The sequence below is a fragment of the Tursiops truncatus genome, chromosome 2 (assembly GCF_011762595.2).
Source record: "Tursiops truncatus isolate mTurTru1 chromosome 2, mTurTru1.mat.Y, whole genome shotgun sequence".
Classification (NCBI taxonomy): Eukaryota; Metazoa; Chordata; class Mammalia; order Artiodactyla; family Delphinidae; genus Tursiops; species Tursiops truncatus.
The window spans coordinates 125,846,484-125,871,370 of record NC_047035.1 but is presented as its reverse complement, the minus strand read 5'-3'; the positions used below and the strand labels follow the sequence as shown (position 1 = coordinate 125,871,370).

Genomic DNA, 24,887 nt, shown 5'->3' with positions numbered 1-24,887 from the left:
TTACAGGGCTGCAGTGGAGCGGCAGGGAAAGGGAAAAAATAATGAAACATCTGAAGACAAGACAAAGCTTTCCTCCACCTCCAGCCCCCTGCCCTGCTCTTTTATTCCTAACAGAGCCTGAAGCAGCAGGATGGTGATTCACAGGGTGAGGCACGAAATCCTCATGGCCCTCCTCCTCTTCCCACATGTCCTGCACCATCACCTCACACAGCAATCACCGTAGCTCTTACAATTTCAGTTTTACTCTTTTCATTTTGCTATGTATTTGAATATTATTATTTATCATACAATTATTGGTTTTCATTTATGTGCTTTTTATAAGGAACTATGCATCTCTACGTGTGATTTTTATTTTCTTGAGGTCAGGTTTTTCTCCATCAGAGATTGATGTTGCTGATATATAAACAGGAGTTCATGGGTGAAAAGGGTGATATATATATATATATATATATATATATATCACTTCATAATATGGCTCACATTTCTGTAATGCATTTCTTGTGATTATTGATGAATACTTTTGTATCCTTTTTATGTCCCTATGTGTCATGGATTGAATGTTTTAGTACTTAGGATGAGATAAATTGTTCTTTTTTTCTCAGGAAGTTCTTTGATACATTGACCAAATTTTTGACCAGTGAGAAAAGGAGGGTACAGAGGATTGGGAGAATGGTCAGAGAAAACTTCCTCTAGAGGTGACACCATCACCTGAGTCCTTTAAAGGATAGGGTTGGAGAGAGAAAAGGGGTTAGAAGAAAGGTGTTATAGGTCAGGGGGGACAAGCTTATGTGGAAAGTAGGAAATGAGGTATAGCATACTTATTTTATGGAATTAAAATCAGCTATGAATAGCTGTAGTGTAGTGTGAAGAGTGGAAATAGCTAAAACCTGAGAAGTAAACCAGATTCCGAAGAGACGTATAATACCTTTGACTTTCTCCTGAAGGTTTGGGTGCCTACTGAAAGAGCCTAATAGAATACCTGCCTGCGGTTTTACTGACTCTCTTGCACTTCCCAAGCTGTAAATTCTGTTAGAATTGCATTGTAATTTTTTTGACAGGGGCTGAAGAGAAGTGAAGAGAAAAGGGTAAAAGTATTGAATGTAATGCATTATTTCTTCATTTTTTAATTTATTGAACTGATATTTATCATACATATGAGGCATTGTATTGGACACTGGGAATATGGTGGTAACTGGCCATATTTCTTCTGTTTTTCTAACAGGATTATGTGTGGCTATTTTATTATCTTACTTCAGAAGTCCCTTTGTTGGATACACTTCAGTATGGATTCAAGGCACTTAGAATCCGAAGATTTTGATGTTTACCACCAAATATTAACCATTCAGCATATAAATATTATATTAGTATTAGAGCTGGAAGCTCATTTAGAGCAAAAGCTGTAGAGTACTCACTGTATTTAACAATGTTATGGGTATGCCTGAAAAGTGAGATATATCTATAGTCTGAGTTGTATTTCAGTTCTCTTATATAAAAGTAGCTAAGGCAGACATGCAGTATACATGCAGTATGCATATATGTGCAGTATGCATATAGAAAAATATAAACCAATATTCATATCATACACAAAATTTCTGTGGAATAGAGAGTTTGCATAGGGGAATAATAAAGGTAAGGAAGAAACAGATTGGGTATAGTTGATGGAATGCCTTGAATACCAGGCTGTAACATTTGATATTTGTCTTATGGGCATTGGGCAGCTGTTAGAAGTGTTTAAAAGTTTAGGCAGTCAAATAGTTGTTGTAAGAATACTCATCTGGCAGCAGATAATTAACATTTTAAAAGAAGTTTATAGTTTTAAAAATAGACTGTTACCTCACCTCTTAATTATGGTAGCTTTTTAGTAATGTTGAGATTTGTATGATGATGAATGCTATTCCAGTTGGTTTGAATGGGGAAGAGGGATTAAAGTGGGGATTTAGGCTGTGTTCTAAAGTGTGTAATGTATTCACACATGACACTTTTTCTTAATTGAGCTATAAAAATTTTGAGTACACCGTTTGTAGAAAAGGAAATGTTTAGAATTTGACCATAATGTGAATATGGTCAAATATTATTTTATAAATAATCTGTACAATGTGATCTCCTTTAATACAGCAATTTAAAGTATTTGTACTTAAAATCACTTCATTATTATTATGCAAAAATGACAGAATGACCAAAATTATTGTGAAAAGGAGTTTGTGTTATGAAGAGGTTTGGAAACCTTGATCTAGTTCTGTACTTTATTTATTTTTTTGCGGTACGCGGGCCTCTCACTGTTGTGGCCTCTCCCGTTGCGGGGCACAGGCTCTGGATGCGCAGGCTCAGCGGCCATGGCTCACGGGCCTAACCGCTCCGCGGCATGTGGGATCTCCCCAGACCGGGGCACGAACCCGTGTCCCCTGCATTGGCAGGCGGACTCTCAACCACTGCGCCACCAGGGAAGCCCAGTTCTGTACTTTATTTAATTGATAAGGAAGCTGGGGTCCAAACAAAGTAAAGAACTTGTCCAAGATCATACCAGTACATAATGACAAAACCAAGACTTAAATAATGTTCTCTTGAAAGTCTTGGGTCTATCTCAGTGGTCCCCAACCTTTTTGGCACCAGGGACCAGTTCTGTGGAAGACAGTTTTTCCACGGGGGCGGGCGTGGGGGATGGTTCAGGCCGTAATGCAAGCAATAAGGAGCAGCAGATGAAGCTTCACTCCCTAGTCTGCTGCTTACCTCCTGCTGTGCAGCCTGGTTCCTAACAGGCTGTGGACTGGGTTGGGGAACGCTGGATCTCTTTGAAAGACTGTAGATCCTTTAACGCAAAGACTTTGAGAAACAGCATTAGTATTCTTCCTGGTGGATTCCCACAGATCCAACACATGGCTTAATAGTGACCTATAAAACTGAACTAAAAGCAGTGTTGCTCACTTCAGTGTTAATTCATTTATGATACTCTTAAAAATCCATCAAACGTTACCCAAAGCTAATAAGGACAAAAACATAAAGTATCTTTAAGTGGAAATAAAGCTCAAGAATGAACAGGATGTGATTTCCTTTGCTCTGTAACACTGGAAACGATGCCTTTGTTTCAGTATCTCTCCATCTTCCACATCTCCTCCCAGTATATATAACTTCCAGCTTTCAGACAGGTAAACAGACTTTAAAAGAAAAAAGTACAAGTGCTTCCGGTGTAGTGCAGTTTATGCATTCCTGAAAATTTTTACAGACTGCAAAACCTATGCAACTTTGTGTTCTGAGCACCAACATAAACTAAAACTAATTAGTAATTGAGAAGATAGTTTGAACTGCTCAGTGAGGCACCTTAGTGAAGCTAGTGATGACAAGAGTTGGTATGATAAATTCACCAAATTAATTACTTGAATGGAAATGCTGGCAGCACTTTAATTAGGATGGAGATAGTGAGTTTTAGGACAGTACAGATGGCAATGTAGCAATGAGCCATGGGGGGAAGGGGGGGTTAACATTAAAGTGGGCATGGGAACCTGCAACAAGGCTGGGAGTACTCCTCTGAAGCCCTCGTTTAAAATTTTCTTATAATACAGATAAATGTTCCTGCTGTCAGGAGGACATTCTCCTTTCCTCCTGAAGGTTGTGATGCTGTTCCCTCTTTCCTGGCTCCCCTTTCCTAGGAAAAATCACCAATGAACCAAAGTGACTTCTTTATTATACTGACATCATTCTCTGTTTATCAGTTTCATATGAGCTAATTTGCATTCCAAAACATGTTTTATAGTAGAGCAGATTACTGTTTAATCATAGAAGGGTTTTTTCTTCCCTCCCTCCCTCCCTTCCTTCCTTCCTTCCTTCCTTCCTCCCTCCCTCCCTCCCTCCCTCCTTCGTTCCTTCCCTCCCTCCCTCCCTCCCTTCCTTCTCCCTCCCTCCCTCCCTCCCTTCCGAGATAGTGTTCATCAGCTTATGTTCATCTGAATAAACAGCTGCTATGTAAAAGAAAATTATTCAGAGATGGGAAGTTGTATTATCTTTCTAGTTTCCTTTGCAATATAAAGGTTTTCATAGATTTTATCGGCTTTTGTTTCATATAGTTCGGTTCATTTTTTTTTAACATCTTTATTGGAGTATAATTGCTTTACAATGTTATGTTAGTTTCTGCTGTATAACAAGGTGAATCAGCTGTATGCATACGTATATCCCGTCCCTCTTGCGTCTCCCTTCCACCCTCCTTATCCCACCCCTCTAAGTGGTCCCAAAGCACCGAGCTGATCTCCCTGTGCTATGCAGCTGCTTCCCGCTAGCTATCTATTTTACATTTGGTAGTGTATATATATCAATGTTACTCTCTCACTTTGTCCCAGCTTACCCTTCCCCCTCTCCGTGTCCTCAAGTCCATTCTCTATGTCTGTGTCTTTATTCCTCTCCTGCCCCTAGATTCATCAGAACCGTTTTTTTTTTTACATTCCATATATCTGTGTTAGCATACAGTATCTGTTTTTCTCTTTCTGACTTAACTCTGTATGACAGACTCTAGGTCCATCCACCTCACTACAAATAACTCAATTTCGTTTCTTTTTATGGCTTATATTCCATTGTATAGATGTGCCACATCTTCTTTATCCATTCATCTGTCGATGGACAGTTAGGTTGCTTCCATGTCCTGGCTGTTGTAAATAGTGCTGCAGTGAACATTGTGGTACATGACTCTTTTTGAATTACAGTTTTCTCAGGGTATATGCCCAGTTGATAATCTTAATATACCTGGATGTAGGACTCAATAAGTACAAATTCCAATGTGATGATTATTCATAATGATAGTAATAAACATTTCCAAAGTTTTTAGTAAGCTGCATGAAGTACTTTCACACTACTTGGTATTTTTATAAATCATTGCCTCAGGTATCTTTCATTATGTGAAATTGAATGCTCAATGAGGCAACTTTGTGTTGCTACCACAGTGGGTATTATAGACATACTTGAGATTAACATTAACATTTTTTCTTCTTTTTATTGAGATATTCACAGACCATAAAATTCACCATTTTAAATTATACAGTTAGTGATTTTTAGAACATTCACAAGTTTGTACAACCATGAATGCTAATTCCAGAATATTTTCATCAATCCAAAAAGAAACTTGGTATCCATTCACTTCCCAGTTCCCCTTCCCCCTCCTCCCCCATGGTGGCAGCCAGTAATCTACTTCTTGTATCTATGGATTTGCCTGTTCTGGATATTTCATATAAATGGAATTATTTAATATGTGGTCTTTTGTAACTGGTTTCTTTGATTTAGCATAATGTTTTCAAGGTTCATTCATATTGTGGCATGCATTAGTACTTCATTCCATGGTTAAATAATATTTCATTGTATAGATATACCACATTTTGCTTATCCATTCATCACTTAGGAACATTGGGTTGTTTCACTTCTTGAGTGTTGTGAAAATGTTACTGTGAAACTTGTGTACAAGTTTTTGTATGGACATATTTTCATTTCTCTTGGGTATCTCACCATGAGTGGAATTTGCTGGTAGCTCTTTGTTTCTTTTGGGGGAAGTTGACGGTGGAACTCTGGAAAATGTAGAATTCTTTTCAACATTTAACTTTAAAAAAACAAAAAAAAATCAAAAAACAACTTTACGGGTGTCATTAAAAAATACTTGGCTCATCTTTTCCTAAAAATGTTGACTTTTTAAATTTCAGTAACGTTGGGCCAGGTTATCTGGACCAATTCTTCAACTGAAGACAACTAAAAATGCTTGATGAGTTGTACAAAAACTTTGTTTTAGCATCAAAGAACTGTTAAGGAATATGCCAGGCCAAACTCTAAGAAAATGTTAGAACCTAAAAGGTAAAGAAGTGTTTAAAGCTCTGGCTACCCTGAATCATTTGCCCATTCGGATAGAACAGTTAAAAAACTAAGCTTCAGGTTTCGGTGGATTCAGAGGCAAGAGGACACTTATTACTTCTAGGTTTCTGAGTCTAATTGATTGCTTCTAATTGATTGCTTGGACATCGAGCTGGGACCTCAGGAAGAGGGAAGCTCACTGCCTTTTCCCTACTTGCAAAGGACTGCCAGGAGAATTCTTTTGTGCTGACCAGATAGGGCAAAGAGGAGAAAAAGAAAAGAAAGAAGGAGAACCTATCTCTGAGAGGTTGTAAAATAAGTTACCAGCATTGTGCAGAATCACAAACCAAAGGAATATAACACAAGAAGTCTGAGAAAAGTAGTACCCCAGTTACCTCGATGAAGCAAATATATATCCTTTTTGAATAAACGCACCTTATTGTAGGTATCAAAAATCTTCAAGTAACCTTTCAAGGCCATTGAGCATCTGTCATACAGAGATGACCAAACATAAAAGAAAACAAGGCACAATAAGCAAGATGCAGCAAGAAATAGCAGAAACTGATACCTAAGTATTTCAGATACTGCTATTATTATACATAGATTATAAGCAATTTCACTTACTATGTTTTAATTTTTTAAAAGCTTGCAAATGTCTGTATGAAACAAGAAATTATAAAACAAGTGATATAGCAGACTTGAAAAGAATGAAATACTTCTGGAAATGAAAAAAATATAATGGCCAAAATTAGAATCTTAGTAGACATTGCAAGTATATTTGACATAGCTGAACAGGAAATTTGTGAACTGAAAGAAGAAATTATCTATAATGCAACACAAAGAGATGAAAAGGTGGAAAATACCAAGAGGTTGAGAGAAAAGGAGGATTGTTTAGAAATTCTAGCCTAAATTTAACTGGCATTCCTGGAGGAAAGAGAATGGGGCAGAGGCAATATTTGAAAAGATAATGACAGAATTTTCCAGAATTAATGAGAGTCTATAGTTCTCAGATTTAAGAAGCCCAACAAATCCCAGGCAGAGTTAAAAACCCTTTTAATCTCTACATAGACATATTACAATGAAACTGCAGAAAACAAATGATAGAGAAAAATTTAAACACATTATCTTCAAAGGAGTGCTGACTGATTCTAAACAACAGCAAATGAAACCTGTAGTCAGTGAAATGATATCCTAAATGTGCTGGGGAAAAAGGAGTTGGAATCCAAGTTAGAATTCTATATCCATAAAAAATATCTTCAAAAATGAGGGCAAAACACCAGTGTATCAGCTTTGCAACTAAACCACCTCAGAGTTTTGAAGAAAGGGTCAAAACCAAGTCAAGCCAGACTGCGGTGGTAAGAAAGCAGTCTTCATGCGAAGATCATATGACCTCTACAAGCTTCACGTGGACAGTGACCCATGTTTGTTTTTGTTCTTTTTTAACCTCTTTATTGGAATATAATTGTTTTACAATGCTGTGTTAGTTTTTGCTCTATAACAAAATGAATCAGCTATATGTATGCATATATCCCCATATCCCCTCCCTCTTGTGCCTCCCGCCTAATCTCCCTATCCCACCCCTCTAGGTGGTCACAAAGCACGGAGCTGACATCCCTGTGCCATGCAGCTGCTTCCCATAGCTATCTGTTTTACATTTGGTAGTGTATATATGTCAGTGCTACTCTCTCACTTCATCCCAGCTTACCCTTACCCCTCCACGTGTCCTCAGGTCCATTCACTACGTCTGCATCTTTATTCCTCCCCTGCCCCTAGATTCATCAGAACCATTTTTTTTTAGATTCCATATTTATGTGTTAGCATATGGTATTTGTTTTTCTCTTTCTGACTTCACTCTGTATAAGAGACGCTGGGTCCATTCATTTCACTACAAATAACTCAATTTCGTTTCATTTTATGGCTGAGTAATATTCCATTGTATAGATGTGCCACATCTTCTTTATGCATTCATTTGTCATTGGACACTTAGCTTGGTTCCATGTCCTGGCTGTTGTAAATAGTGCTACAGTGAACATTGTGGTACATGTCTCTTTTTGAATTATGGTTTTCTCAGGGTATATGCTCAGTAGTGGTATTGCTGGTTCATATAGTAGTTCTATTTTTAGTTTTCTAAGGAACCTCCATATTGTTGTCCATAGTGGCTGTATCAACTTACATTCACACCATCAGTGGGAGAGGGTTCCCTTTTCTCCACACCCTCTCCAGGCTTTATTGTTCATAGATTTTTTGATGATGGCCATTCTGACTGGTGTGAGGTGACACCTCACTGTAGTTTTTGATTTTCATTTCTCTAATGATTAGTGATGTTGACCATCCTTTTCATGTGTTTGGCAATCTGTATATCTTCTTTGGAGAAATGTCTATTTAGGTCTTCTGCCCATTTTTGGATTGGGTTGGGGTTTTTTTGATATTGAGCTGCATGAGCTGCTTGTATATTTTGGAGATTAATCCTTTGTCAGTTGCTTCATTTGCTCCCATTCTGAGGTTGTCATTTCTTCTTTATGGTTTCCTTTGCTGTACAAAAGCTTTTAAGTTTCATTAGGTCCCATTTGTTTGTTTTTATTTCCATTTCTCTAGGAGGTGGGTCAAAAAGGATCTTGCTGTGATTTATGTCATAGAGTGTTCTGCCTATGTTTTCCTCTAAGAGTTTTATAGTGTCTGGCCTTACATTAGGTCTTTAATCCATTTTGAGTTTGTTTTTGTTTATAGTATTAGGAAGTGTTCTAATTTCATTCTTTTACATGTAGCTATCCAGTTTTCCCAGCACCACTTATTGAAGAGGCTGTCTTTTCTCCATTGCATATTCTTGCCTCCTTTATCAAAGATAAGATGACCATATGTGCATGGGTTTATCTCTGGGCTTTCTATCCTGTTCCATTGATCTATATTTCTGTTTTTGTGCCAGTACCATATTGTCTTGATTACTGTAGCTTTGTAGTATAGTCTGAAGTCCGGGAGCCTGATTCCTCCAGCTCCATTTTTCTTTCTGAAGATTGCTTTGGCTATTCAGGGTCTTTTGTGTTTCCATACATACTGTGAAATTTTTTGTTCTAGTTCTGTGAAAAATGCCATTGGTGGTTTGATAGGGATTGCACTGATCTCTAGATTGCTTTGAGTAGTATAGTCATTTTCACACTGTTGATTCTTCCAATCCAAGTCATGGTATCTCTCTCCATCTGTTTGTATCATTAATATCTTTCATCGGTGTCTTATAGTTTTCTGCATACAGGACTTTTGTCTCCTTAGGTAGGTTTATTCCGAGGTATTTTATTCTTTTTTGTTGCAGTGGTAAATGGGAGTGTTTCCTTAGTTTCTCTTTCAGATTTTTCATCATTCATGTATAGGAATGCAAGAGATTTCTGTGCATTAATTTTGTATCCTGCTACTTTACCAAATTCACTGATTAGCTCTAGTAGTTTTCTGGTAGCGTCTTTAGGATTCTCTATGTATAGTATCGTGTCATCTGCAAACAGTGACAGTTCTACTTCTTTTCTGAGTTGGATTCCTTTTATTTCTTTTTCTTCTCTGATTGCTGTGGCAAAAACTTCCAAAACTATGTTGAATAATAGCGGTGAGAGTGGGCAACCTTGTCTTCTTCCTGATCTTAGAAGAAATGGTTTCAGTTTTTCACCATTGAGAACAATGTTTTCTGTGGGTTTGTCATATATGGCCTTTATTATGTTGAGGTAGGTTCCTTCTTTGCCTACTTTCTGGAGAGTTTTTTTCATAAATGGATGTTGAATTTTGTGGAAAGCTTTTCCTGCATCTGTTGAGATTATCATGTGGTTTTTTCCTTCAGTTTGTTAATGTGGTGTATCACACTGATTTGCGTATATCGAAGAATTCTTGCATTCCTGGGATAAACCCAACTTGATCCTGGGGTATGGTCCTTTTAATGTGCTGTTGGATTCTGTTTGCTAGTATTTTGTTGCAGATTATTGCATCTATGTTCATCAGTGATATTGGCCTGTAGTTTTCTTATTTTGTGACATCTTTGTTTTTGGTATCAGGGTGATGGTGCCTCGTAGAATGAGTTCGGGAGCATTCCTCCCTCTGTCCTATATTGGAAGAGTTTGAGAAGGATAGGTGTTAGCTCTTCTCTAAATGTTTGATAGAATTCACGTGTGAAGCCATCTGGTCCTGGCCTTTTCTTTGTTGGAAGATTTTTAATCACTGTTTCAATTTTAGTGCTTGTGATCGGTCTGTTCATATTTTCTATTTCTTCCTATTTCAGTCTTGGAAGGTTGTGCTTTTCTAAGAATTTGTCCATTTCTTCCAGGTTCTCCATTTTATTGGTGTATAGTTGCTTGTAGTAATCTCTCATGATCCTTTGTATTTCTACAGTGTCAGTTGTTAGTTCTCCATTTTCATTTCTATTTCTATTTATTTGAGTCTTCTCCCTTTTTTTCTTGATGAGTCTGGCTAATGGTTTATCAATTTTGTTTATCTTCCCAAATAACCAGCTTTTAGTTTTATTGATCTTTGCTATCGTTTCCTTCATTTCTCTTTCATTTATTTCTGAACTGATCTTTAGGATTTCTTTCCTTCTCTAACTTTGGGGGGTTTTTTGTTCTTCTTTCTCTAATTGCTTTAGGTGTAAGGTTAGGTTGTTTATTTGAGATTTTTCTTGTTTCTTGAGGTAGCATTGTATTGCTGTAAGCTTCCCTCTTAGAACCGCTTTTGCTGCATCCCATAGGTTCATCTTGTTTTCATCGTCATTTGTTTGTAGGTATTTTTTGATTTCCTCTTTGATTTCTTAAGTGATCTCTTCGTTATTTAGTAGCATATTGTTTAGCCTCCATGTGTTTTTATTTTTTACATTTTTTTCCTGTAATTGATATCTAGTCTCATAGCGTTGTGGTCGGAAAAGATGATACGATTTCTATTTTCTTAAATTTACCGAGGCTTGATTTGTGACCCACGATATGATCTATGCTGGAGAATGTTCCATGAGCACTTGTGAAGAAATTGTATTCTGTTGTTTTTGGATGGAATGTCCTGTAAATATCAGTTAAGTCCATCCTGTCTAATGTGTTATTTAAAGCTTGTGTTTCCTTATTTATTCTCTGTTTGGTTGATCTGTCCATTGGTGAAAGTCGGGTGTTAAAGTCCCCTAGTATTATTGTTTTAGTGTCGATTTTCCCTTTTATGGCTGTTAGCACTTGCCTTCTGTATTGAGGTGCTCCTATGTTGGGTGCATAAATATTTACAATTGTTATATCTTCTTCTTGGATTGATCCCTTGATCATTATGTAGTGTCCTTTGTCTCTTGTAATAGTCTTTATTTTAAAGTCTGTTTTGTCTGATATGAGAATTGCTACTCCAGCTTTCTTTTGATTTCCATTTGCATGGAATTTCTTTTTCCATCCCCTCACTTTCAGTCTCTGTGTGTCCCTAGGTCTGAAGCGGGTCTCTTGTAGACAGCATTTATATGGTCTTGTTTTTGTATCCATTCAGCCAGTCTGTGTCTTTTGGTTGGAGCATTTAGTCCATTTACATTTAAGGTAATTATCGATATATATGTTCCTATTACCATTTTCTTAATTGTTTTGGGTTTGTTATTGTAGGGCTTTTCCTTCTATTGCGTTTCCTGCCTGGAGAAATTCCTTTAACATTTGTTGTAAAGGTGGTTTGGTGGTGCTGAATTCTCTTAACTTTTTGCTTGTCTGTAAAGGTTTTAATTTCTCCTTCGAATCTGAAAGAGATGCTTGCTAGGTAGAGTAATCTTGGTTTTAGGTTTTTCCCTTTCATCACTTTAAGTATATCATGCCACTGCCTTCTGGCTGCAGAGTTTCTGCTAAAGATCAGCTGTTTACCTTATGGAAATTCCCTTGTATGTTATTTGTTGCTTTTCCCTTGCTGGTTTTAATATATTTTCTTTGTATTTAATTTTTGATAGTTTGATTAATATACGTCTTGGCGTGTTTGTCCTTAGATTTATTCTGATGGGATTCTCTGCCCTTCCTGGACTTGATTTACTATTTCCTTTCCCATGTTAGGGAAGTGTTCAACTATAATCTCTTCAAGTATTTTCTCAGACCCTTTCTTATTCTCTTGTTCTTCTGGGATTCCTATAATTCGAATGTTGGTGCATTTAATGTGGTCCCAGAGGTCTCAGACTGTCCTCAATTCTTTTCATTCTTTTTTCTTTATTCTGCTGTGCAGCAGTTACTTCCATTATTTTATCTTCCAGGTCACTTATCCGTTCTTCTGCCTCAGATATTCTGCTGTTGATTCCTTCTAGAGAATTTTTTAATTTCATTTTTTGTGGTGTTCATCATTGTTTGTGTGCTCTTTAGTTCTTCTAGGTCCTTGTTAAATGTTTCTTGTATTTCCTTCATTCTTTTGCCAAGATATTGGATCATCTTTACTGTCATCATTCTGAATTCTTTTTCACGTAGACTCCCTGTTTGCTCTTCATTTGTTTGGTCTGGTGGGTTTTTCCTTGCTCCTTCATGTGCAGCATATTTCTCTGTCTTCTCTCTTTGTTTAACTTACTGTGTTTGGGATCTGCAGGTTCGTAGTTCCCATTGTTTTTGGTGTCTGCCTCTAGTGGTGAGGTTGGTTCAGTGGCTTGTGAAGGCTTCCTGGTGGAGGGGACTGGTGTCTGTGTTCTGGTGGGTGGGGCTGGATCTTGTCTTTCTGGTGGGCAGGGCTGCATCCGGTGGTGTGTTTCAGGGTGTCTGTGAACTCAGTATGATTTTAGGCAGCTTCTCTGCTAATGGGTAGGGTTGTGTTCTTGTTTTGCTAGTTGTTTGGCATGGGGCGCCCAGTACTGGATCTTGCTTGCCATTGGGTGGAGTTGGGTCTTAGTGTTGAGACGGAGATCTCTGGGAGAGCTCTCAGCGATTGATATTATGTGGGGCTGGGAGGTGTCTGGTGGTCCAGTGTCCTGGATTTGGCTCTCCCACCTTAGAGGTTCAGGGCTGATACTCAGCCAGAGCACTAGGACCCTGTTAGCTACATGGCTCAGAAGAAAAGGAAGAAGAAAAAGGAAGAAGAAAGTAAAATTTTTTAAAAATATAGAAAAAATAATAAAATTTTGAAAAATAAATTTTAAAACATTAAAAAAAGAGAGCAACTAAACCAATAAACAAATCCACCAATGATAACAAGCGCTAAAAACTAAACTACGATAAACATAAAAATCAGAAACAAATCAGCCGCAGACTGCAAACCTCAAGTCTACAGTTGCTCCCAAGTCCACCGCCTCAAATTTGGGAACATTCGTTGTTTATTCAGGTATTCCACAGATGTAGGCTTAATCAAGTTGATTGTGGGGATTTAATTCGCTGCTCCTGAGGCTGCTCGGAGAAATTTCCCTTTCTCTTCTTTGTTTGCACAGCTACTGGGGTTCAGCTTTGGTTTTGGCCCTGTGTCTGCATGTAGGTTGCCCTCAGGCATCTGTTCCCCGCCCAGACAGGAGGGGTTCAAACAGCGGCTGATTAGGCTTCTCTTGCTCTTTCAGGCAGGGGAGAGGGAGGGGTACAGTAGTTGTAATTGGAATGCGGGGCAATCCTACAGCAGTAGAAGCCGATGTGCCATTGCAACAGCCTGAGGCGTGCCATGTATTCTCCGAGGGAAGTTGTCCCTGGATCTCGGGACCCTGGCAGTGGCGGGCTGTGCAGGCTCTCAGGGGGTGGGGGTGGCAGTGGCAGCGGCAGCAGCGTTAGCGTTCCATGCCCGCAGCTCGCGTCAGTCTCTGGAGCTCACTTATGTGGTGCTCTGCCTTTTCTGGGCACATGGGGAAGGAATCTTCTCTCCTCGCACATCCTGAAACAATGGTCTCTTGCCTCTTCAGCAGGTCCAGACATTTTCCCTGACTCCCTCCTGGCTAGTTGTGGCTCAGTAGCCCCCTTCAGGCAGTCTTCACACAGCCAACCCCAGTCCACTCCCTGGGGTCTGACCTCTGAAGCCCGAGCCTCAGCTCCCAGCCCCCACCCGCCCCAGCAGGTGAGCAGACACGCATCTCAGGCTGGTGAGTGCTGGTCGGCACAGATCCTTTGTGCGGGAATCTCTCCACTTTGCCCTCTGTACCCCTGTTGCTGTGCTCTCCTCCGTGGCTCCTAAGCTTCCCCCCTGCCCACCCCCTGTCTTCACCAGTGAAGGGGCTTCCTAGTGTGTGGAAACATTTCCTCCTTCACAGCTCCCTCCCAGAGGTGCAGGTCTTGTCCCTATTCTTTTGTCTCTGCTTTTTCTTTTTTCTTTTGCCCTTCCCAGGTACGTGGGGAATTTTTTGCCCTTTGGGAAGTCTGAGGTCTTCTGCCAGCATTCTGGCAGTAGGTGTTCTGTAGGAGTTGTTCCACATGTAGATGTATTTTTAATATATTTGTGGGGAGGAAGGTATCTCCACATCTTACTGCTCTCCCATCCTGAAGGTCCCGTGTCTGTTGATTCTCATGACTGTTTTATCAGTGAATATCAGAACCTAGTAGAGTGCTGTCAGTAATATTTGTTGGATTAAAGGGGAAAAAAAGGATAAAGGTAAATCAAATCATTTTTACAGTTTAAGTACACACACACACACACACACACACACAGAGAGAGAGAGAGAGAGAGAGATAGTGAAGAACCAAGAGCCAGGGCTTTGAAGATATACTTTCCTGATTTCACAGTACTCCAAGAGCCAACTTTGTCAAAGTGTTCATTTATATGTGGAGTTCTGCAACAGAGTTACATTATCCCTGTGGGTAAAATGAGACTGTTGGGCTGCCTAGTATCTAGCTCCCGGAAGACAAGGGCCCAAAACTGTTTGTTTTGGGTGGTGTTGGGGAGAAGTATCATTACCATTTGCTGACACCTTTGCCATCAAACTTGGGTATATACTGGGTAAGACCTTAAAATTCAAAGAAACCATAGCTTGAACATCACACATTTCTAACTGAGATAGATATGGATAAGGTCATAGAAGAACTGGGGAAGGAGTCTGAAAGCAGTGCCTACAACCACATGCACAAGAAGTGTGCTCTCTTTCCAGTAGTTTAAGTGGTTCCTGATCGCAGTCCTCTATCCAGTCTCCCTTTTGTTTGTTGACTGATTAATGCAGTCTGAACTAACACAGTGTAGTGGAAAGACCACTAGACTGGACATCAGAAGACTTTTATTCTAGTCCCAGTACTGCCACTTAATAGCTGTGTGATGTGGTGGGGTTGGGGGGTGAGAACTTGGATCTCTCCTAAATTTAATCTTCTCCTCTATAAAGGTAGGAGGTGAACTAGATGATCACAAAGGTAACATTTAGTTTTCTATTCAACAGCTATTTTAATATAATTTTTTGAGCACATATAATCTCAAGATTCCATTGTGCCTCAAAATTTAGACTCAGTGGACAAATTTCGAGAAAAATATAGTTTAACAAAATGGAATCAGGAAAGATATAGAAAATCTGAGTAGTCTTATTGTCAAGTTTACCACAGAGAAACTCCAAATCCAGATGGCTTTGTTAAGAAGTACTAGCAGAATTTTAAAGAAGAAATAACGCCAATATTTCACAAACTCTTCCGGAGAATAGAAAAAGAGGGAGCTCTCTTTATATGAAGCTAGTCTAATCTTGATAGCAAAACAACAAGGAGAGTTCTAAAAAGAAGAATCAGAAGTCAGTCTCACTGAATGTAAGTGCAAAACTCCTAAACATAATATTAGTTGACTTTTTTTTGAGTTCACAAATTTTTTTTATCAGAGACATTTTTATTTTCACATTAAGTCATTTTCTCCGTTGCTTGGGCACACATCTAGACTATCAGCCTGCCTTGCATTGGAGTGGTCTTGTGACTGAGTTGGCCAATGGAATGTTAATAGAAGTGTTTCATGCTACTTCCAGGCCTGATCTGTAAAATACCTTCCACGTGATCATCATACTCTCTCTTCTCTGTTTGTCAGCCAGCTGCAGAGAATCCAGATGGGAACTCTTGAGATCTCATGTGGAACCAAAAGAAAAATGACTGGGCTCTGAATAGTTTCACCTAAGGCTCTCTGAGATAAGAAACATCCTCATTAGCCTTTGTGTGAATAAGAAACTTTCATTGTGTTAGGCCACAGAGACATGTGTTTGTTAAAGCATCTAACATCACTTATGCTAACTAATACAGAAATTAAATCCAGCAATATATAAAAGTCATACACATTATGACTAAGTTGGATTTATCCCAGAAATGCAGGGTTGACTTAACAGAGTATCCTAATATCATGGACTGGAAGTCTCAATATTGTATATGTCAGTGCTACATGAATAATCCATATAGAGTCAAGTAATGCCTGTGAAAATTCCAAGGAATTAATTTTTTTAATAATTCAAAAACTAATTCTGAAATATATAGGGAAATTCAAGGGGAAAAGACACTCTGAAGAACAGTAAGATGAGAAGCTTTGCATTACAATATATTGCGACTAATTTTATAGCTACAGTAATGAAGATACTGTGGCATTGGCATGAATGCCAAACATATCAATGAAGTAATAGCTCAGAAACCATGCACATATATAGATAATTGTGGTATCACAAATCAAACGGGGAAAACACAAACTCTTGAAGCAGTGTTGCTGGGACAGTTGGTTACAGATACATGGGAAAACTGTGAAAGTGAACCTACATCATATCTTACACAAAATCTACCGCCAGGAAGATTATACACCTAAATGTGAAAGGCAAAATTATAACACTTTTAGAATATAATATAGGAGAATATCTTCATGATTTTGAGGTAGGGAAGGATTTCTTATACGAGACATAAACATTACTACCGTAAAGGATAACTGTAAAGGGACAAAAGTATAAATTTGGTTTTATTAAGGTTAAGAACCTGTTTTCATCCAAAGACAAGTGTTAAACATGCCACACAATAGGGAAGGATTTTTACAATACATAAAATTAACAAAGAATTTATGTTGATTACAAATAAAAGAATGACTCTAAAGTAATAAGAAAAAGACAACTCAATAGAAAAATTGGCAAAGTACTAGAACACTTGGCACTTCACAAAAGAGAAAATCTGAATGGCCAGTAGTTACGAAATGTGCTTCATTTGCTTGGTAATCAAGGGAATGCAAGTTAAATCCTCATTGCAGGTAGAAATATACATTGATACAACTACTTTAAAAAAGAGTTTTGCATTTTCTAGTTACAAACTTACGATTCTGCTCCTAAGAATGTACCCTAGAGAAATGTGTGCAGATACGCAGTAGACTATGCAGAAATGTGCATTTTGACATTTTCATGATAGCCAAAATATTGAAGCAACTCCAATGTCTATCTGTAATAGAATGGATAAAGTTTTTTTCCCATATAATACAACATTTAATAAAAATGTATAAACTGTAACTATATGCCACCCTATGGATGTAATAAACATAAAGTATAATGAAGGAGGCCAGACAAAATAATACATTGCATATATTACATTCACATGATATTTAAAAAGCAAAGCTAAATTATAGTTTTAGGGATATGTATATGGTAAACCTATAGAGAAAGTACAGATAGTTGACATCACAGATTTAAGATGGTATTACCTATAGAGGAGAGAGGGGAGGGTTATGTGATTGAGGGAGATATATAGGGTCTGGTTTATTTTTTGATCTGATTAGAATTACTATTGTTCACTTTATAATTGTTGAATTTTATATAAATTTTGATGCACCTTTCTTTATGTATGTCCAGTTTTAAAAATTAAATGTTTTTGTGTGTTTTTAAAGTGTCTAGGAAGAATAAGAAGTATCTTTCAAAATTGAAAATTTATTAAAAATGGGGAAAAGGAGAACTTTTCATTAAAAAAAGTTCTAAAGTCCAGTTTAAGTTCCTTGGAACTCAAGACATATTATTCCTTTATTTTACAAGCACTCATTTATTCCTTATAAGCTAGAGCTGACAGATTATCCATTCAGCCGGTGTTTATGGAGCTGCTTAGCTGCTTCACAGAAATGAGATAGGTGGGTGGTGATATTGTAGATTGGTTCAGTTGATGAGGTCATCGTGCATTTTAAAACTATGCGTATATACCTTTTGAGTACTTTTAATTCCCTAGTTTCACTTCTAAGTGCTATGATTATTATTGGTATGGAATGGAATTTGACAATTGTCATTATAAAATTGAGCATATGTTAAAGTATATTTCAGTTCTTGATTGATGTTAAAAATGCAGTCTGACAGGGGCCCTGGTAAACACTCAGGCAGTATAGACTCCTGAATCCAAAATTCAGTATCATATCTCAAGATTCCAGAAAATGCCAGTCCTCTGGGATTTTTATCAGTTCTTATTTCAGATTCCATGTGATGTAAATATTTATTTAAACATATTTACAATGAAAAATATCCTGAATACTAGATTTCTTCACTCTGTAAACAAACACCAGAGTATAGTGTATGTATATGTATTAGTGCATATATATTTATTGATATATATATATATATACACACACACGTGTGTGTGTATATATAATTTCCATGGAGAATAAATGTGTCTGAAATTTTAAATGTTATTTTTTGCTGATGACAGAATATAAGCTGAAAGAAATCTATTTAAAATTAGCTGCCTCTGCCTAATTTATAATCCATATTGAAATATGTTTGTTTTTTAAGTTTATTGTGTAAAAAAAAAACCTGGCTATACTTAGAAAAAAAGTCTAAACAGCATTGTTCTTGCCTTCTCAAGTTTCTTTTCCCTATCTCCTTTCTACTTTTCCCTTACTCTTTCTATCTCCAGTTTCACCAACAGATTTAGTAATGTAGACTAGAAAATGAGAGGCAAATGTTCAGGGCCTGCCAAGCAGTGTTTTTAAATATACCCAGAATTCCAGAATTCTAAAAGTGTTTCCTTGAACTTGAAAGATAAGGTTGCTAAAACTTTATAAGTAGAACAGTAGAACACATGACTTTAAAGATCGTTGTTTGAGTCCGTTTTCTCCAGGTTAGGGATCTTTTCTGGATGCTAGGTTGTGGAGGCATTAGCCAGACTTGTTTGGGGACTTAGATGATTTAGACAGATAAGGAGACTTAACTCATGACTCAAAGAATTGTGACAGTTTTTTTTTTTTAATCAAGGTTCTTTGATTATAAGGAATAGAAATTCAGTTAAAGTAGCTCAAACCAAAGGGGGACTTATTGAAAGAATATAGGCAGATTGCACCCAAGGCAGGAAGCAATACCTGCCTCCTTAAGGCTGGAAATCAGGAACTCCATCTCAAGATCTACATGGTCCCTCATCTCTGCCACCATGGCTAGTTTGCAAGAGACTCTCCTGAAGGCACAACTGATGGTCTTCATGTAAAAATTGATGTTCTGGGTTCTTACCTAATTACCCATTTTTGTAACCAGAACATAATTCCCAAATTTAAAAAAGCTTCAATTATGATACTGTCTTACTGATACTTTCAGTAGGAGAGGAGATTTGGTGAGCTGTGGACACTTATCTCAGTGCTAACATAATTTTTTTTTTTTTTAAACTGGGTTGATCCTCTATAGATGTCATGGAGTTTCCCTTAATTAAGAAAAGTCAAGCTTTTGGTTTTTAGATTTCCAGCTTTATACTTCAGCCTTCTGTGTTCAAAATAAGATCCAGAATCAGAATCTTTGGCTCTTAGTTGATTATAGCTAACTGTACATTCAAAATAAGAAGTCTTCTTGCACTACCAATTCTAATCTTTCCTATCCAAAAACCCACTGGAGAATATCCCAGCAGCTTTCAGAGTATAGGCTATTGTAAGTTAAACTTATATATGAAATTATACATATGAAATGGTATTTTTGTAGTTCAGAAGCAGTCAACTATCAAGGATTTCTGTGGATCAACCTAGTTCAAACTAATGTTTCTGGATTGCCTTATTATTTAAGTATATTATAACAAATCCATAATTTTATGTTTTAGAAGACACCTGAAATAACATCAGAGACCATCCTGATCTCTCCTTTGCTATGTTTTTTTTTATTGTGCAAGTATTAATAAATACTTATTTCATGTGTGTGTAGCACCTTGTTTGTCTAGACTCGGAAAATGTAAAGCAATCTAGACTTTGGTCTTTGATTTGAAAGTTCATAAATTAGTTCAAGAATACAGAAAATATATGGAAGATAAGTAAATACAATGTTGCCTGTATTACACGAATGCTCTATAGAGTAAGTGCTCTTAAAATTTCAGCCTAGGAAGCAGCAGGGGAAGAAAATTTCATGGAAAGATGGAGTTCAAACTAGGCCATAGTGAGCTATAAAATAGTCATACAAATAAGAGAGAAGACAGGGTTTCAAACAAGTGGGGTGACATCAGTGAAGGGATTTTTGTGCCTGTTAGGACAATAATTTTGACCACTTTGTCTGGGTCAGGTTTCAGGAAGCATAAAAATGGGGAAGGAAAAAAAAAAGTAAGAGACTGTTAGGTGACTTGCAGTTAGGCTAAGGAACTTTGATTTTGTACTCTACATCTGTTATTTCAGGAGGGATGTAAGATGTATAAAACTACTAGGGTTCAGGGAGAAAATAATGGAAATTATATTTCATCCTAAGATATGGCATGTTAATATTTGAAAAGATTGACATTCATGCATATAATTTTTTCATTGTATGCATATATTGGGGGCTGTGCGTGAAATATTTTTACAGATGGGGTGGATAATCTAGAAAGTTTAGAGGCTACTGCTTTTAGATCACAGAGAGCCATCAAAGATCTAAAACAAAGGTGACAAGTACAAAGGATTGAGGAGAACTGAATCTGTAACAATTTAAGGGACAAATGAGAAGAGAGAGAAAAGAGAAGGAGGATATATAGTCAGTGGAAATGGAAATAATAATCTACAAAATCTGGAATTCCATGTTAATGTGGGGAGAGAACAAAGAGTGAACAGCAAGATTGCTTGCTGTGTTGACTAGAATAGCTAAGTCCAAAAAGGGGATCTATTTAATAAAAGATAATGAGTTCCATCTTGGTTAAACTGAAATAGAGATATTAGCCAAATTTCCAAATGAAAATGTACAGTAGTCAGTTGGGACTGTAGGTCTTCAACGTTTCAGATTAGATTTGGAAGAAGGTATAAAATCATTACTCTCATTCAACTATAAAGTGAACATGTGTCAAATATTTTAATTAATTAATGAGTGAACCAGTAAGATGTCACAGCCAGTTCAAAGAAGAACTCAGAATACCACACATCAGTAAAGAATGCTGAAATGAATTTTTTTGGGTTGGCCAAAAAGTTCTTTCCGGTTTTTCTGTAAGATGTTATGGAAAAAGCCGAACAAACTTTTTGGCCAACCCAATACAGGGGGAAGCAAAAATTGGTCAGTATCCACAATGTGATAATCAGTGACATTCCACAGAAAACAATTTCTGTGAACAGGAATTATTTGCAGTTACTGTGAGTTTTCTGATACTTTTAAACTGATATCCATCTCTACAGAATTGTAAAATAACCTAGTCAAAGAATAAAGATGGATGTAACCTAAATGGAAGTTCTAGCCAGGATACCCACTAAATTTCAGTTTTTTAATGTTTTTCCTTAAGTTGGTATAGAAATCTTAAATTTAAGAGCCTTTCTACCTATGAGGTCTTTAATCAGTAGGTAGAAGTCTTTAAGTTACTCTTCATTTGGGTAAAACTGATTTAATTAATACCAAAACCAAAAAGAAAACATCCTCTTACTTGTAAGTTTAATTTGGGCGTATCCAGCTCAGAAAGTTTAGATGTCATGTAGGGATCCCTTCTCCCTGGAAATGCTTACAGGCAAAACATTACCTACTCTTCCCCAACAGCTTGAATTTTACTTTGGAACTCGTTAGCTTCAGATGGAGAGGAACCCTGTTTCAAGAGATTGTGGGGTTTGCAGTTTTAGATGGTTACACTCTTAATACTGTGATATGAATAATATTTCATTTATGAATTGTCACAAAAATTAAGGATTATTGTCCTTCTTGAAGAGAATTGAAAGGTCATAATCCTTCTCTGATCATATTTCCTTAATTTTTGATACCATAATAAATTAGTACAGATTATTAATCAGACAATTAAATATTTTCAAAAATTTTAAATAACAAACAGCACATTGCTTTTTTCTTTAAAAACCGATATACAATCCAATACTAAGTTCTAACAAGAGCAGACTTTCCCCCTGAGTTTGGATCTGCTATGAATCACGAGTCAAGGGTGGTTTCACTCTTACAACTGTTAAACAATTTTTTTTCAGAAAAGGTAAAATCATGATTCTTAGGCAGCTATAAAATGAACATGAGTCAATACTTTTAACTCATTAATTACTCAGGGAACAAGAATAAAATGTTGCAACTGGTTAAAGGTAAATCCAAAGATTAGAGAAATGCATAAGCCCATCAAGAAGACAAAATGAATTTTCTTCATAGGTGCAAAATTGACATCTTCCACAGTGAGGAAAGAGGTCAGTTGAAACCTCCTTCAGACAGAATCTATTTGCGTGTCTATAGACCCTAATTATTTGCATTACTATCAGCTTTCTACAAATAAACTTCTATCTACAGAGTTGTAAAATAGCTTGAAGACAGGCACAAACCACAAAGAATCAGATAACCTGGGAGGATGTGTCCTAACAGATGCATTGTTTTAGATTAAAGACACTTAGCAATTATTTTTTGATCCATTTAAAATTTTTTCACAATTTGTCTCTATGTAACTAATGTTGAAGGTAAATGTTAGCTAAGGGCATTCATTATTTAAAACCTACGTAAAATTTCCCAAAATCACAAAAAGAAAGGCTATTAAAATCCTAACAGAGTTTAACTTTGTTGTGACAAGTAGAAATGATTGTCTTTTTAAACATGTTTAACTGACCCTCCAAAAATAAAATTTCTGTTTTCTATAGAAATGGACTAATGAAAATTGTAGGTATACTAATTTTATGATTTCATGTAAGCTTGCTAGTTAGAATCTTTAAACATGTTTGGAACACTGATTTGAAGGACACAGAACAGGTTGTATCAAGTCAGCTTAAACTGATTAATAATTTAATTGTTCATCACCACTGGTCCCTTTAGCAATTCATAATCTGTGTTTCAGAATACAGTTATTTAAGAAAAGCAACTGGGATACATCAACTTAAATGGTATACGCCCCTGAAATATGAAATTATTTTGGCACTATGGAGTTTCCCCCTTAAGTTTGCCATAATGGCACTGAAAAACTGTCAATCACATGTACAAGAATAAAGTACTTTTAAAGTCCTGTTTACTTAAGAGTGGAACATTATAATCATCAGTAATAGCTATAGGGAGTGCACAGTGCTAATACTCTTGAATATTTTCCCACTTAAAAGCAGATTCCTCCTTAGTGGTGACCTTTCAGACTGTTTTCTTCATTGAGCAAGTGTTTTTATTGTGGCTAACTTGAAGCACGTAAGAAAACTGAAGCTAGCCTGTTTCTTATATGCCTCGCCTGGCCTTGTTAATAGATACAGCATTCCACTTGTTAGTACCAGTGACACAGGAGAAACTTTTACTATTATGCTATGTGGTAAGATAAAGAAGACAGAAAAAGTCTTTTTATGGTAGTTGGGTCCTCAAAACAACTCTTCATATTCTTGTGATAAGAAGACACAAGTTGGATATCCAACAGAGGTACATTAGCTTGTTATCTGCAGAGCTGATACAGCCTCTTAAATTCTCTCACAATGACAGGAACCCCCTCTAAAGTGAAGACTTGCAGAGCTGGAGATACCAGAGCACTATTCTTCCTCTTGGGTACAAGTAGAGTTAACCCTACTGTTGTAGGATAAAACTTTTGTGTAATTACTAAACAAAGGCCATATTCTTTTTCTTCTGTAATTTAAAAATGTTCAGAGACCATACTTGGTGATTGCTATTAGTGGAAGAGCAAGGCTGTGAATTACTTAGTCTTAAGATATATGAATATGAGGGGAAAATATCCAGAGATTTCAGGCTAGAATAAATCAGCTTCATGATAAAATCTGTGTGTAGGCGACTACTATATTTGTTCTGTTTCTAGAGCTGTGTTGGTTATAAGAGTTCACTGTGTTCCAGTATTCTGAGTGTTAACATCTTCATTGCTGATAGCAAGTTGCAGAGCTTTGGCAAGCAGAACTTGCTACTACGAATGGGGGAGGATACGTGTCCACCTTTTAGTTCTAAACAACAGGACCTTTTATGGCTAAGTACACATAAAAGTTCATGTGATTACTTAGACCCATAGAACTTAGAGCCATGGGGCTGATATTGGGGAAATAGGTGTAGTGTTTGCTGTATGCTCATGTTTAGTGATTGTGTTGTGGTGGGAGTTTCAGGCATTGTGTATGGGATTCCTAGTGCATGCCAAGCAATTTGAGAAGCTAACACAGCTATACCACTGATTTCTTATGATCCTTTAAGCATGCAAAAAAAAAAAAAATCGAGTGAAGTGAAATTTTAAAATAGACTTAAGAGAAATTAAGAAAAAATTCTCAAATCTTAATGTATTGTGTGTTTATGTTCTTTCAAAAAAAAAAAAGAGTAAAATAGCGTTCATAATTATTGTAAATCATGTTTTAAAGGATACCAAGATCTATTATTATGAATTAATTTAAAATATACCTTAAATCTAATATAAATAATCATTTACAAATGCACTCATCTAGTACTAATCTATTGTTCAAATATTTCTTAACCTAAATAGGTAGGCTTACTTGGAGAATTTTAACTTCCTAAAACTCCTCTGTGGTTGGCTGGAAAATCAGCAAGTCTCAAAGCTATCTAAGTTGTTGAACCCCAAAATTCTACTTTAAAATAAGACCCATCAGGATTTTTAAAAACTTAGTCTGTAAGTGAATTAATATTCTATAGATTATCAAGCCCTTGGTTTTAAGTGTATTCTTATAAATACTAAACAAGTCATTTTGTGATGATTTTAATTAAAAAAATTAAAACTCAGAAAACCAACCAATTTGTACCCCAAAGTAAGAAGAAAGGAAAAGAGTCAATATGGTCCAGGGGATACTTTGATAACACTCAAGAAAATTCTCCAGAAAGTCAATTCAGTGGACTAAATCAATCCACGAAGGCACTCTGTAGAAAGAGCTAGCAAAGTGTGGAAAAGATCATGCTGAATTAGTTT

At 36.8% G+C, this 24,887-nt stretch overlaps 1 protein-coding gene across 14 annotated transcripts in view; it reads left to right on the top strand.

Moving 5' to 3' along the window:
• The window catches only part of MEF2A (myocyte enhancer factor 2A), a 178,455-nt gene that overhangs the window by 106,894 nt on the left and 46,674 nt on the right, over positions 1–24,887 (top strand). The window contains exon 5 of one of the 14 annotated variants that reach the window (XR_012330249.1): positions 7–19,788. The exons of the other annotated variants lie outside the window; for them this stretch is intronic. The gene's annotated coding sequence lies outside the window, so the exon portion shown is untranslated. Of the gene's footprint in view, positions 1–6; positions 19,789–24,887 lie in introns of those variants that run through there. 14 annotated transcript variants of the gene reach the window in all.